The following is a 15,291-nucleotide window of genomic DNA, read 5'->3' as shown; positions in this document are numbered from 1 at the left end:
TGTCTGATAAAGGGGTAGGGGGATGTCTGGTGAAGGTGTTCAGTGGCACAGGGGTGGGGGGAGGGGGATCACTTAAAATGACACAGGAGGATCAGAGGGGGCAATCAAAATGACACAGGAGGATCAAAAGGGGTTACTAAAATGGTAATCCCCCCTCTGATTCTCCTGTGCTATTTTGATCCCCCCCTCTGATCCCCCCTGTGTCATTTTGAGTGATCCCCCTCCCCCCACCTTGATACCCCAATTCCTTTTTTTTTACCCCTAGAAATGAGCGCAAAAAGAAAAAGCTACTCTGTGGAGTACAAGAAAGGAATCCTGGAAGACTCTTGGGGCCAAAATGTTACTGCTTTCTGCAAAGAGAAGATGTTGAGTATCCGATTGGTCCAAAAATGGCGAGCAGAGTATGGTAACCTCATTGAACAAGTGGACAAGGGAAATGCTAAAAAGTGAAAGTGTGGATCAGGTCGGCAACCATTATTTTCCGAGCTGGAAGACCTGATCTGTGAATGGGTTGTTGACAGGAGAGCAAAGGCTTTGGTTGTGAATAGGGCTCAGATTCAAGAATTTGCCCTTGCAATGGCACCACAGTTTGACATAGCCCCCGAAGACTTCAAGCATCACAACACTGGCTGGATAATTTCCTTCAGCGAAGTGAACTGTCTTTAAGAAGATCTACAACATTGTTTAGGTTGGAAGATACTCAAGTTATTAAGCGAGCACTTGCATTCAAGTCCTTTATTGATGATGCTGACTTCTCTAAATACAATCTTTCCAACATGATTGCTATGGATGAAACTGCAGTGTTTATGGGCCAATCATCTCAAACAACAATTGAACAGCAGGGTGCCTCCTTGGCGTACATTCCCTCCACTGCTTATGAAAGTGCACGTGTTTCCTGTATTTTGGCAATTCGTCTGGATGGCACTAAAATCCCACCTTTAATCATTTCTAAGGGCAAGAAGGAAAAGATTGAACGTGTTTTGGGCATTTTTATTCCTGAAACTGAAAAAGCCTGGGCCACACAAGCAGTTATAAGAAAGTGGGTCGATTTAATGCTGCCGCTTGTTATGCGAGGGAGCCAAAGAGGTCTGCTAGTCTGGGATGCAGCCAGCACTCACCGCGCTAAAGACATGAAGACATTTCTTCACGAAAGAAAAATAGATCAGATAATGATTCCCGCAGGAATGACGGCCTATCTCCAAACTCTTGATATTGCAATAAACAAGCCATTCAAAGACAATTTGTGCATGGAAATTAATGACTACATTGAAAATAGAATGGAGAGAAATCAGCGTGGAAACTTTGTGAAACCTAAACTGCAAGAAGTTGTGACTTGGGTGAAGAATTCATGGGAGAAAATCACTGATAGTTGCATTGCAAATGCACTGCGAGCAGGCTACCTTGACAAGAAGTACTCATTTAAAGACAGTGCTATTGCTAAACATGAGAGATTTGGTCCACTGATTCTGAAAGAAATGGAGTCACAAGAAATTCACCAGGAAATTCAGGAATTGGATTGTTATGATGATGTTCCAGAAGATGATGACATGATTGTCATTGAATAAATGAGTAAATTCTTGATACTGTAGGATTCACAGTTTGTCTGGTTTGTGTTGACAACTACCGTACTACCGTACCATATACAGGTAATAAATTTCCTTTATTTTCATTTAACAATAAATGTGTACCGTATTCTTCTTCATGGAAAAATAAGACATCCCCTAAAAGTAAGACCTAGCGTGTCTTTGGGGGCAAAAATTAATATAAGACACTGTCTTATTTTCGGGGAAACACGGTAGGAGGCACCTGCTGCTGGGTGAGACACAGGGGTGAGGAGTGGGGGAATGAGGAGAGTGAGGCAGGGGGAGCGGTATCTATGAGCAGGGCTCCCAGCTGCTGCTATGGCTCACCAATGAAGTAGCCTCCTGCGAGATTAGAGAGTTTGCACCAGGCCCAAGTTTTCTATCTGCGTTTCTGTTTTATTCACCACCCACCATGATTCATTCATGAGAGAGACAAAAATCAGTGTTTGTTGAGTGAATAAATGCACGTGCTCACTCTCGCCCAGCCGACCCCTGCTGAGCTTGGCGTGGTCTGCGTGCAGGTTCTCAGTCAGGCTCAGGAATGAGTGGCTGGGGGCCATGTGCCTCTTGCGATGCGGGGGGCTTCCGTGGGAGGAGCGGGGAAAATGGCAGAGATGCACTGAGCCCCCTGGTATGCGCAAGCCCTGGTGCCCTGACATCCACCTGTCACTCACAGAGACAGCGAAGGTATTGAGTCATAAATTTGTCTGCAAACTAATCTGCTGGCAATAATAAACATTAATTAAACATGCAGTCGCCATCATTTTCCTTGTCATAATCCATTTTAGAAGGGCGTCGGGCAAATCTTGATGGGTCGAGGTTCTTAAAAAAAATCCGGAGGAGTTTGAGCTCATGTATTACTTTTCCCGAGGTCCTATTTTCTGTAGCAAGCAGAGTATTTAGTTTGCTCTCCATACCGTGGCAATAAATTGTGTATTTACATATTTAGTTATTCATTCAATTATTCTTTTTTAATTAATTTTTTAAATTGTACTTATTAAATTGATTGGGGTGACATTGGCCCAGATGAACATATAGGTTTCATGTGTGGATTTCTATATGTTCATGTGTGGATTTCATTCCATTATTTATTAACTCAACAAATCTACATTTTGTGTCCAGTGATCAAGCACTGTTCCTGTTTTGGGGATACAGTGGTAAACATCATGACCACGGGCCCTGCCTCACAGAGCCATGTCATCAGCAGGAAGATGAACACTGAGGACGCAAACAAATCGACGACAGTGAGAATGTCTGTGGAGAAAATGAAACACGAGGTGAGGGTGGAGGGAGCTTGGCTGGAGAGCCTTTAAGTGAGGTGGCCAAGGAAGTCATCAAGGTACATGGATTTCAGGGAGCGTGTACTGGAGAAGGGGCAACATGTGCAAAGGCCCTGTGCAGGGCCGTGAGCCTGGTGTTTTAGGGAAGAGAAGGCCTGTGTGCTGGAGCATTCATGCCAGTGAGCCGTCTCTGTGCAGAGAAGGTGGTGAGAGGAGCCAGGATGGATTTCATCCAGCCATTTCTTTATTTTCCTATTCAACCTGCAGATGGCGGCTGCCTATTTGGTGCAGGTAATGATTGCAGCCAAATCGTGAAGGTAAACCAAAGCCTGAAGAAGCTCCTAGGGGGTAAGACAGAGAAGTCAATGGCCATCACGTTATAATGTAAGGAGAGCCCTGATGGTGGACAGTGTGATGTTTACTCTTAGGAGGGTCTGACGGGAGGGCCGTGCTTTCTGTACCCTCGGAGTCCGGTTTGGTCATGTGACTTGCTTTGGGACAAGAAAATGTGAGCTGGCAGGACAAGTTCTACCTTACAAACAGGCCCATGCAGAGCCCTTGCCACAGTGACCTTGGTCCCCTCTGCCATGCCACTGGCGATGCTCTAGACCAGCAGTCTTCAGCTGGTGGCTGCAAAAATCTTTAACACATGCAATACCCAATTATTTAGTCAGGGCACTGACCTCTTTTCCCTTGGATTGTCACATTAAAAAATGACAACAACCAACACAGCAATAGCCGGCCGGTGTGAATGAATCAAAATTGTATCTCTCTCTCTCTCTCTCTCTCTCTCTCTCTCTCTCTCTCTCTCTCTCTCTCTCTCTCTCTCTCTCTGTCAGATTGGCAAAAACGGAACACATTTTTTGGTGTGCCACAGAATTTTAGTGTTAGTGTAAGTGCCATGAGATGAGAAAAGCTGAAAATCGCTGTCTAAACGGAGGCTGCTGGGTCAGTTGGGCCTGGAGCAAGGCTGGGGATGCTGGTAGTCAGGCTGCGGAGAGAAAGGACGCGCCCGGGCTAGGCCTCCGTGCAGCACGGCCCGCCTGTCCCGACCTGTGTGGCCAGGGAAGGACAAACACAAAAATGGAGCTGTGACCCAGCTGCAGTCTGGGAAAGCCCCCAAAGAGGGGACATCTTTGCAGAGGCTGGAGGGCCTGGGTTCCCCGGCCCAGGGCAGGGAGCAGGTGTGCGGACAGAGGGAGAGAAGTCTGCTGAGGAGGAGCTGCGGGTGCTGTGGGACTGTGCAGGTCGCAGGGCAGGCCTGGACGGACACTCATGGCACAGGCCTGGGATGGACACACACAGTGCAGGCCTGGACGGACACAAGTGTTGCAGGCCTGGGACGGACATTCACGGTGTCTTCTCTGCGCTCAGTGTCAGACTCCACCGTAAGGTGGCATGGCCGCCTGCACCTGCCCTGTCCGAGGGCTCACTCCAAGTCCCGCAGTATTGGATGTAATGGCAGATGCACTGGCCATGGGGTCCGGCTTTGTCATGGCTTCCACCCAACGCCACGGCAACGAGAGCCCACGCGCATGCACTTAGCACGTGCCTGGCTCTGCGCACTTGCGGGCACTTCCAAGCCACAGTGTTGGTGTCACTGTCACTCCCATCTTCCTGAAGAGGGAAGGTGCACGCGCCTTTTCAGAGCCCGGAGCTGCCAAGCGGCAGAGCCGGATGTCAGGCATGGGTCCAAGTCCATGCCACACTCGTGACCATGACCCCACCCTCTGCTTTGGTGCTGACACACGGCAGGGGCTCTGCCCAGCGGCTGAGATGACACTCCCCGCCCAGGGGCTCATGTGAAGAGAGGGAGGCTGGGGCAGGAGAGAAGAGCCCGAGGGGGGTGGGGGGTGGGGTTGCCCCGAGAGCACTGAGAGCTCAGGCGAGGGCAGTAGGCAAGGGAGCAACAGGACCAGATCTCCCTATGGCTCTCACCCTGCTGCTGTTGGGGCTGGGGAGCAAGACTGGGTGGGGAGACCACCTAGGAAGCTCTTTCGATCCTCCTGGCTGAGGACAGACCAGGGGCAGCAAAATGGAGATAGTGGGAGGACCTTGCTGAGGTTCGTGCCCCTGGCATTTCATCCCTGCCTCCCTTGCCCCCTCTTCCCCCCTACCCTCCAACCCCTGCACAGCCTGTTTTCTCTTCCTGCAGCACTTCTGTAAGTCACAGCCCTGAGATTTCCGCACTGCTCAGGGCTCCAAGGGTTTTGTTTTGTTTCCTGAGATTTCTGTTTAGTTAGTGACAAGGCTCTTTCTAGGTTAGCATTCTCCAGGCCGCTCTCCAGCTCCCATTGGTCCTAGGTGAGCAGCCTGGCGCTCTGGCCATAGGTGAGCCGGCTTTCCGGATTCGGGGCACCTCCTCCCAACCAGCAGATCTTCCCTGTGAAAGCGAGAAAGTGTGGGTTAACTTTCCTTCCCATTAGCTCTGCATTTGCTATAAAGATATAATCCTTTATTAAGTTAATGAGGCACAATAATTATTAATTGCTAATTATTCATAGTTGCTTGGTCTATTTAAAAGAAATAGACCATTTAGAGCAAGATTTAAAGATATGCAAATATTCAGCTACTCTGCGGTATCAGGGCAAACACAATGACTTTTCCTCAGAAACATATTAATTTTGTTCTAAATTCCAAGACTTGGGAAGTCAGTGGACCACCTTTGTGTCCTTGGCCGACCTCCTTAACTTCTCTGTCAGTTTCCCCACCTGCTTGCAGCCCTGCTGGGCTTTTACAAGGTGCTTAGCATGTACTGAAAAAGTCAGGAAATGTAAATTAGAAAAATCAATCCTTATTTCTCAGGATCATTGGAAGAATTAAAGGTCATAACCTATAGAAAAGGTCAGACACATAGTAGGGGTTTAATAAGCAATTGTTCTCCATCACTCCTCAAGTCTTCTTGGGCTGTGGACATCAGCAATTCACATTCTGTTTGGGATACTGTCTTATATCCAAAAATGCATTTTATGGTTATAAAATAACTAGAAGCCCGATGCACAAAGATTCGTGCTAGAATGGGCTTTCCTTTCCCTGGCTGCCAGCACCGCCTTTCCACTCTGGCCCAGCCCCTTTCTGTTCAGGCCCCAGAGCCACCTCTTTCTGCTCTGGGAGCAGCCTCTTCCCGCTCTGGCCCCACCTTCCCATGCTGCCCAGAGGCCCTGAGAGACTGAGGATGGGGCAGAGTGCCTGTATCCTGTCCCCATCATTCAGCGCCTGTGTATGCAAATTAACTGCCATCTTTGTTGGGTTAATTTGCATATCACTCCTGATTGACTGGTGGTGTATCAGAGGTATGGTCAATTTACATGTTTGTCTATTATGAGGTAAGACTAGAGGCCCGGTGCATGCAATTCATACACTTGGGGGGGTGTCCCTCAACCCAGCCTGCACCCTCTCCAATCTCGGACATCCCTCTCACAATCCGGGAGTGCTGGCTCCCAACTGCTCGCCTGCCTGCCAGCCTGATCACCCCCTAACCACTCCCTGACAGCCTGATCAACGCCTAACTGCTCTCCTGCCAGCCCGATTGACCCCAACTGCCCTCCCCTGCTGGCCTGGTCACCCCCAACTGACCTCCCCTGCTGGCCTGGTTGCCCCCAACTGCCCTCCCCTTCTGGCCTGGTTCCCTCAACTGCCCTCCCCTGCAGGCCTGGTCACCCCCAACTGACCTCCCCTGCTGGCCTGGTTGCCCCCAACTGCCCTCCCCTGCAGGCCTGGTCGCCCCCAACTGCCCTCCCCTGCTGGCCTGGTCACCCCTAATTGCCCTCCCCTGCAGTTCTGGTTGCCTCCAGTTGCCCTCCCCTGCTGGCCTGGTCGCCCCTAACTGCCCTCCCCTGCTGGCCTGATTGCCCACAACTACCCTCCCCTGCCAGCCATCTTGTGGTGGCCATTTTGTGGGAGGGTGTGAGGGTCAATTTGCATATTACCTCTTTATTATATAGGATGTGTATTAATTGTAGAAGACCTGAAAGATTTTTGAAATATGAAATGAAAGTATTTCATAAAGCCACCCATTAAAGATTTCAATGGTAGATATTGTGGTTCATTTCCATTCTCTGTCTCTGTCTCTTTCTCTATGTATAAAAATAATTGAGGTTACCTCAATTATTTTTATATATGTTTTTCTAGCTTATTTTTTCCCATGTATTATAAAAGTTGTTTCCCATGTGTGTCCCCCATCACCCCTTGTTTAACAACAAAGGCATCAGAGTTTGGAGTAAGCTTAGCTCAGGGATGAGAATTCACAGCTTTCCTTTGTTAGATTTTGTCCCTGGGAAACTGCCCAATCTTCTCCTGTAAGGTGAGTGTGGGATCCAAATGATATAAGGCCCACAGTTCCCGAAGCAAAGTCAGTGCTTACAGATGGCTGTGGCTGTTACTGAGGCGGACAGACGCCTCTGCCAGCCAGGCTGGGCTATGCTGCCTTGACCAGCAGCACTGGAATCTCAGGGACTCAATACAACAAAAGCCTGTTCCTCCTGCTGACCACTCTCGTGGGCACCTGTCTTCACTTGGTGATGTAGAGCCCTGGTTGCTCCCATCTTGTGTCATTTCTGTTGCACACACGTTTCCGTGATTGCTAAGTCAGGGAGGAGTACCTAGAAGGTTTCATACTAGCAATTAAATGCTTTGATCCAGAAGAAATATGCGTCCATTCTGCTTACAACCCATTGGCCAGAACTAATCGCATGACCCCACCCTCAGGCTGTGTGTGTGCAGAAATGCGCATGGGGGGCTTCCAGGGACCCAGAGGAGGAGGCCTGAGTACAGGTGAGCACAAGGAGAGTCTCTACGGAGTCTCTCCTGGTAGCACTGTCTGTTCTCCTGGGGGTCAGAGCCCTGGGATTCAGGGCCAGCCCCAGCATATGCATGTGTGCCAAGTTCTGGGTCCTGGCGGGGCCAGGGGGAGAGAAGCATTGACAACATTGATGGCTCCTGGGTGTGCCCAACGCTGGGTCCCCCCGGATTCCCAAGCCAACTGTCTATGTGAGTTTCTTGGTGCTGTGAATGGTGCTTTTAAGCACATGGTCAGCTGACCACAGTGCAGCGTTTCATCAGGGCTCTGCCATCTCTCTGACCTACGGCTTGTCCCAGGGGCCATCAATCCCTGAGGAGCGCATCAGGTCTCACATTGGCTTCGAATGCCACTCACATCACCATACGGAGGAAGTCTGAGCCCCTGAGCTAGAGGCTGGCTGAGCAGCAGGTGCCCAGGGACCACCCGGTTCTCAGAGGATCTTCAGGAAGAATTGCTTTTGGTGTTCATACTCTTCCTTCTTCCCAGTTAATATCCTTTCCTCTTCCTAGACCCTGGCCATGGGGACAAGGAGAAGAGGAGTTCCTTGTGGCTTTGCTTCCTACTGGCAAGTTGCTCCCAATCTCTGGGCCTGCATCTCCTGTTTATGCAAGGGGGACGGGATGAGCTCTCTGACCTCTATCATTCCACGATTCTGTGACTTCATGTCTGAGTTGGCCCACAGCTCGGTCTGAGGAGCAACCTGTCAGGGGCCACCCATAGCCGTTACGATGATTTTGGTCACAGGCAACAGAAACATTGCGGACTGGCTTCAATGTACAGAAATGCATTGCTGCCAAAGGTGTGGGGTAGACTTCTGCGAAGGGTGGCTTTAGGATGGGTGACTGACAGCTCAGCATCTCAGCGGCCAGATTCCTGCTGCTCACCTCCGCATAATCCTCGAGGCTGGCTTCCTCAGGGCATGGGAAGATGCCTGCAGCCAGACCAAGAAGGGGAGCCTCCCTTCGTGGGGTTGTCCTGGGCATTGGGGACGTCACTGACCGCCGCCCAGCAGTCTCCCAAAGGCGGGAGGTGGCACATGCCCTTCCTCACGACTGGGGTCACTGGCTACGAGTAGGATGGCCTTCGTGCAAGCAGGTGTCTGAGGGGCGCTCCGGCGATGGGGTGTGTCCAAGCTTCTGTTGAAAGGAGGGAGTGAGGCTGGGACAGTAAAACCACACTTCTTTTCTCATTGACTTCATCATTTTCTTTCCAGACGATCAGTTCAACAGAAAATCAATAGCTACATATACTGAATGCTGCTGTCATCGCCTCTCTGTCAAGATCTTTATTCACAAAACTTCTTCCCTAATCTTTACAATATCTCAGGAAGCAGATGCTGCCATCATGCCCATTCTACACCTCGGAAAGGGGGTTCCAGTCAGGTGGCTGGTTCAAGGTCACCGATGAAGTGTTAGATCCAGAATCAAGCTTATGTCTGTGTGATGCCAAAGCCTGACCCATGGCCTGTGCTGTGCCTGACCCATGACCCTGTGCTGTGCCTGACCCTGTGCTGTGCCTGACCCATGACCCTGTGCTATGCCTGACCCTGTGCTGTGCCTGACCCATGACCCTGTGCTGTGCCTGACCCTGTGCTGTGCCTGACCCATGACCCTGTGCTGTGCCTGACCCTGTGCTGTGCCTGACCCATGACCCTGTGCTGTGCCTGACCCATGGTCTGTGCTGTGCCTGACCCTGTGCTGTGCCTGACCCATGACCCTGTGCTGTGCCTGACCCATGGTCTGTGCTGTGCCTGACCCTGTGCTGTGCCTGACCCATGACCCTGTGCTGTGCCTGACCCATGGTCTGTGCTGTGCCTGACCCTGTGCTGTGCCTGACCCTGTGCTGTGCCTGACCCATGAGCTGTGCTGTGCCTGACCCTGTGCTGTGCCTGACCCATGACCCTGTGCTGTGCCTGACCCATAGACTGGTGGCTTATAAATACCATATAGACTGGTGCAGTTTTTGGCAGGCAAAAGCGTCACTGCATCTGTAAAGCACGTCTCCACCTGTGGATGCACACTGGCTGCCTCAGTTAACCCACTGCGAGCCAGAGGGGAAGCCAGTGCTGCTCCTGTTTTGCAGTTTGTAAAGCTGGGCCTCGGAGAGGGCATTTCAACAGCCAAGGGTCTCATCTCCAGTCAGAGGCAGAGCCTGTCTATCTGACCTCACTCAGGTTCAGGAAAGAAAGCTTTTGTCCGTAGGATCAGACACCCAGTGAAAAGTGGCCTAAACCACAGCGGGTTGTTTTCCAGCAAAACCAGAGAGGAGAAGCGGCCACCCAGGCGCCAGTTGCTCCAGGGACACTGCAGAGCCACACTCTCCCTTGGCTCGTCTCTGTGTGCTGCCTGTGCCCCTCCCGGAGCCCCAGGCCGCCTGGTCCCCATGCCAGCTCCCCTACCAGGAGACCAGGGAGGCCGGGGAATCGCTCTCCCAACTCACGTCTATTTCATCAGGAAGAAGATACCGCCCGATGGCCCCTTGATGGCTTTTCCTTTACCCCCTTGGCTAGAGTGTTCACAATTGTAGTTGCAAGTTGGGGAAATCGGTGTCTGTGTTTTCAGTTTACGCCATGAGAGGAGGGGAGAGGAATGGCCTTTGGCAAGGCAACCAAGAAGCCAATCGGCCACTTAGAAGGTGTCCCACAGGCGGGCCTATACCTCATTCCTTGTGTTCTTACTAGAGGCCCGTGAGCCTGGCCTCTGGCTGAGCGGCACTCCCCCTGTGGGAGTGCACTGACCACCTGGGAGCAGCTCCTGTGTTGAGTGTCTCCCCCCTGGTGGTTAGTGCGCGTCATAGCCACTGGTTGTTCAGCTGTTTGGTCGATTTGCATATTAGCCTTTTCTTATATAAGATAGCCCGAAGAAGCACTAAGTTCTCAGTAGGTGCTTTTTAGAATAACCGGATGATTTAGGAAGTTTGGGAGCCTCTGGGGGATTTTGGAGAAGTGATGGTTGATGGGTAGATGGAGTTGTGGATTAGTAGTTGTCTTAGACTGTTAGGGCTGTTTTAACCAAATACCATATAGACTGGTGGCTTATAAACACTAGGAATTATTTTCTCACAGTTCTGGAGGCTGGGAGTCCGAGATCAGGGTCCAGCAAGGTGGATGAGGGACCTCTTCCGGGTTGGGTCCACACATGGCAGAGAGCAGAGAGAGGAAGCACGCTCTTGGGTGACTCTGCTAAGGGCACTAATCCCATTCACCTGATCCTGTTCACCTTCCCAAGGCCCCACCTCCTAAACACCACATTGGAGGGTAGGGTTTCAAAATAGGAATTTGAAGGGAGACACAAGCATTCAGTGCTTGTCATATGTAACAGCGGTCTTTCCCTATATCCTTTTTGCTTTTTAGTGATTTTGACAGATTTCCAGGGAGTTGTCCAGGAAGAAAATACAGGTAGGGGTAGAGGCAAAGGAGCCTCAGTTTCCTCACCTGTGAAATGGGTAGAATGAGATTCAGTTTGTCTCTTATGAAGCTTCTAGCTTCTGTCCTTGGTCCTGGGATTAGAGACATGGAGAACAGCATGACTAGGAGGTGCGCTGAGAAGCAGGGAGGTTTAGGCCTAGGGTTAGAGTTAGGTTAGAGTTAGAGTTAGGGTTAAGTTAGGGTTAGGGTTAGGGCAAGAGGTGGGTGGGAGAAGGAGAGAGCCACAGAGATCAGGGACAGGCACTTTGGTTACAGCAAATCCTGTTTTCCACTTGAATCAGGAGGTGAGACTGTTCAATACCCCAGGGAGCTGGGCTGTGGAAAATGACACTGACTCCCCTTTCATTAGGTGAAATCCCATACTCCCATGGGAGCACTGAGGATGTGAGGGGAGTGTTTCCTTTCTCTCATTATTTTGGAGTCAGTTTATTAAGTGACAGAGAGAGTCCAGAGCGGGGGACGACGGAGGAATGATGGTGTCACGGCTTTCTTGTCCTCTCCTGTCCTCTCCTCCTCAGCTGCTCCGTCTTCAATTCTGGCCTCTGCGTGGGACAAACACTCGCTTAGCATGCCCCAGGGTGATGGAGGAGCCTTCCTACAGGGTGTTCGTGCCTTTATTTTACAGATGAGACAAAATGCAGCTGTTGTAGCAGCTGAACTCTGTCCCCCAAATCAACTGTGTCCCCAGATCCACAATTCACCGCCCCGACCCAGGGCCTCCGAATGGGACTGCAGTTGCAGATGGGTCTTTAAAGAGGTCATTAAATTAACATGAGGCCCTTGGTGAGCCCTGATCCAATGTGAGTGATGGCCTCATGAGAAGAGGAGATGTGGACACAGGGACAGCTGGGATGTGCCTGGGGAGAGGCCACGTGAGGACACAACGGAACGTGGCCATCTGCTCGCCTGGGAGGGAGGCCTGGAAGAAAGGAAATCTGCCGACACCTTTATCTCCGGCTTCCAGCCTCCTGCACTGTGAGGATACATCCTGCTGTGTCAGCCCTGCCTGGTTCTGGAAGCCTTGGTGAGCCAGCACAGATTCCCATTCTGAGAGGTGGGGCACTGCTGCCGCCAGCCCGCCCCCTGCGGACATGATCTGGGACCTGGGACAGGGTGCTGGGCAGGGGCTGGACGCCTCTGGAGGCGCGTGAGGAAAAGCCTAGATCACCTGGAAGAGACCATTGGTGAGAAGGTGGGGGTAAAGGTGCTTCTGGTGAGACCGCGATGGAAATGAGCTCAGTTAGGGGCACTGGAGGACCGGCGAGCCTGGCCGTAAAGGGACGGCTGCTCTGAGCTGTGTGGAAGGTGGGGCTTGGGAGTGAGGAGCGTGCTGTTTAGTGGCAGAGATTTCTAAGCGACGTGTCAATGACTGGCTTCTCCTTATCACTTACGGTAAAATGTGAGACAAGAAAGATAAATTGAAGGAGGAATTACTAAGCAAAAAGGAATTACTAAGCTCCATACATGAAGATTTGGAGCATTCCCAGCCTATCTATATTGCAACAATGAGATTCGGGCCTCTGGTTAAATGCCTCCTCCTTGGAGCAAGGTCCCTGGCCCCATACCCAAACAGCCCTTGCTCTCACTCTGCCCTGTCATTGCGGCTTTTTATTATTTTCCATAGATTCCATCATTGGTTGCACCTTTATTGCCCTAATTTAGTGGTCAGCAAAATGCGGCTCGCGAGCCACATGAGTTTGCCGACCACTGGGATAGGGGCTTAATCACAAGGAACAACAACAGCCTGTAATTATTAGAATCGAGAGTCTAGGTCAGTGGTCGGCAAACGCATTAGTCAACAGAGCGGCAAACCGCGACTCGCAAGCCACAGTTTGCCGACCACTGCCCTAATTCATTAGAAGGGAAGCCCATGAGGGCAGAGAGAAAGTGTGCTGTTGTCATTGATTTTGTTTTTGTTTGTCTTTGTTGCTGGTACCCAGGCGCCTACCTCGCACAGCCGAGATTCCTTGCATATGGACGACACTGGCCAGCTGGCCACATGGCCTGTGGGAACCCGGGGGTCCAGCCCGATGAGGTCTGTCTATACATGGGGTGATCTCTACTCTCCACGCCCCAGTGACTGCCCAGGGCCACTGTCTCCAGGCCAGGCCCAAAGGCTGTCATTGAGACACCCCCCACCAGGCTGTTAGGACACTTGTCATCCCCAAAGAGACTTCTGGACAGTGGGCTGGAGGGGCTAATGTGGGGTGTTTTCTGGCCCACAGGGTCCCCATTTCCACTCTCTATAACCAAGTGGAAGCTCTGCTTAGGTGCCCCCAAGACCCAGGGAGAGATGGGTTCCATCCGCAGCATGAAGGATTTGGATCAGACCTAAGAAGTCACTTAGAGCCGGAAAAAGATTCATCCCAGACCATGAATTCTGGGATTTGCCAGCATCCAAGATGGCCCTGTGGGTGGTGGGAGCAGGACGCAGGCCTCGGCCCCGGGGCAGAGGGTGCCCAGGGCACCTTCCTTCCTGTTATCGTCCCTGACACAGTCCCAGAATCGTTCTGCTCTGGTGGGAACCCTGGAGTGGCAAGACACACTTTTCAATCATTTTAATTCCATATCGATTATGTAAAAGTGGCCGTTTCTTTCGGGCATTGCAGCCAGCAGGAATCGACTGGTTAGTGGGGGCGCGCCATGCTGAGCGGCACTAACGAGACATCCTCTCCAGAAATGTGCCCTGGAAGCAAGAGGCGGCTGCTACCCCGCGGCTCCCAGGTCTGCAGGAACCGGGGAACAACTGCAAATGTCACTCATTGGTGGTCCTCTTGTCACAGTCCACTCTCTGGTGTGACATTATGATTATGACCAACAGCGAAACATTTGCATAGTAAACAGCAACATCTCCCTGTATCTTCAGAGAGTGAGAGAGCCCGAGGGAGTGCCCATCGGAGGAGGCTCGGAAGCCCTGCCTAGCTGCCCTGCCCACCAGGCTTTTGTATGCCTGCTAAGATAATGCAGAAAATAACCCAATAGTAGTGACCACGGAGTGAGTGATTGCTGTATAGTGATGCACTCTGCCTGCATCACTTCACTGCATCCTCAGCACGACCCCCTTAGCTCCATTTTGCAGATGAGAAGACCTGGCCTCAGAGACCTGGGTGCAGTGCCTGCCAGGACCATAGAGTCCAGACGTAAAGGAGCCGATTTACACCTCAGCTGCCTGGTCCCCAACCTTAGGTCACAGCAGCTGGGACCAGAGAAGGGGCGGGCCTGGTAAACTGGGCACACGTTACCGCTGCAGCTTAGCTTTCCTGTTTCTCAGCCTCCTGAGAGGTTAATTCCACAGATATACTGTGGGCCTGTTTATGTACTGCGGCCCTTTGGGGGCCCACAAGTCACTGCCACATCTAAGCGTTCTTTGCCCACGGTTAGTAAAACAAGTAAGACTTACTTGTAGAGAATTTGCTGTCTTCTTCTATAAGTTCTAAGCAATTTGATAATAAATCAATTAATTTATTCAAGAAGCCCAGTGAGTGTTTAACAAGGCCCAGAGAGGTTAAGTGATTTTCCTGAGTTGACACAGCCAGTTCATAAAGGAGGCAGGATTGGAACTAGCAGTCTGGTTTCTGAGTCCAGCCCCTAACCACAGCACCACCCCCAGGTCTCTGGCACTGTTTTCACCAATCCAGGATATTTTCACGTTTACCGCCGTGTACCCATGGAAGCCTAGGCGTCCTCCTTCTCCTTGGATGGAAGAGGGAACTGAGTTGCTGGGAAGGAAGGGAGGCCCATGGACTCCAGCCCAGGAGCAGCAGGTCAGGGACCGAGTGGTAGTGTGGTCACCGGGTCCTGAGCAGCCCTCGGTGGAGCAGATCAGGTTCTGTGCAGTCTCCGGGCACCGTATCCCTGGCCTGCGGAGTGCCCGCCTCCATGTGACAGTCAGACCCGCGGCCCACGGTCTGCAGAGAAAGTTTCATCTCATTAGTCAAATTAAAACTTACTTCTGAACTCGGTGTATCTGTGGGAGAGACTTCAAGTAAATTATCATTTTATTTATAGCTCCCCATCTTCCAGAAACTTAAGCGGCAATATGTTATCTGGCTCATAAAAAAATAAAAATAAAATAAAATAAAATGACACCTCGAGCGGTGCTGTAACTAATTAGGGAGACTTCCAAACTGCTGTTAATTCCGACGCTGAAATGTGCTCCTGCCGCCAGCAGCCGCCCGAGCTCCGCGAGACGGGGCTCAG

This window comes from Plecotus auritus, assembly GCF_963455305.1.
Source record: "Plecotus auritus genome assembly, chromosome: 7".
In the NCBI taxonomy this organism is placed as follows: Eukaryota; Metazoa; Chordata; class Mammalia; order Chiroptera; family Vespertilionidae; genus Plecotus; species Plecotus auritus.
This window is presented reverse-complemented; position numbering follows the sequence as displayed.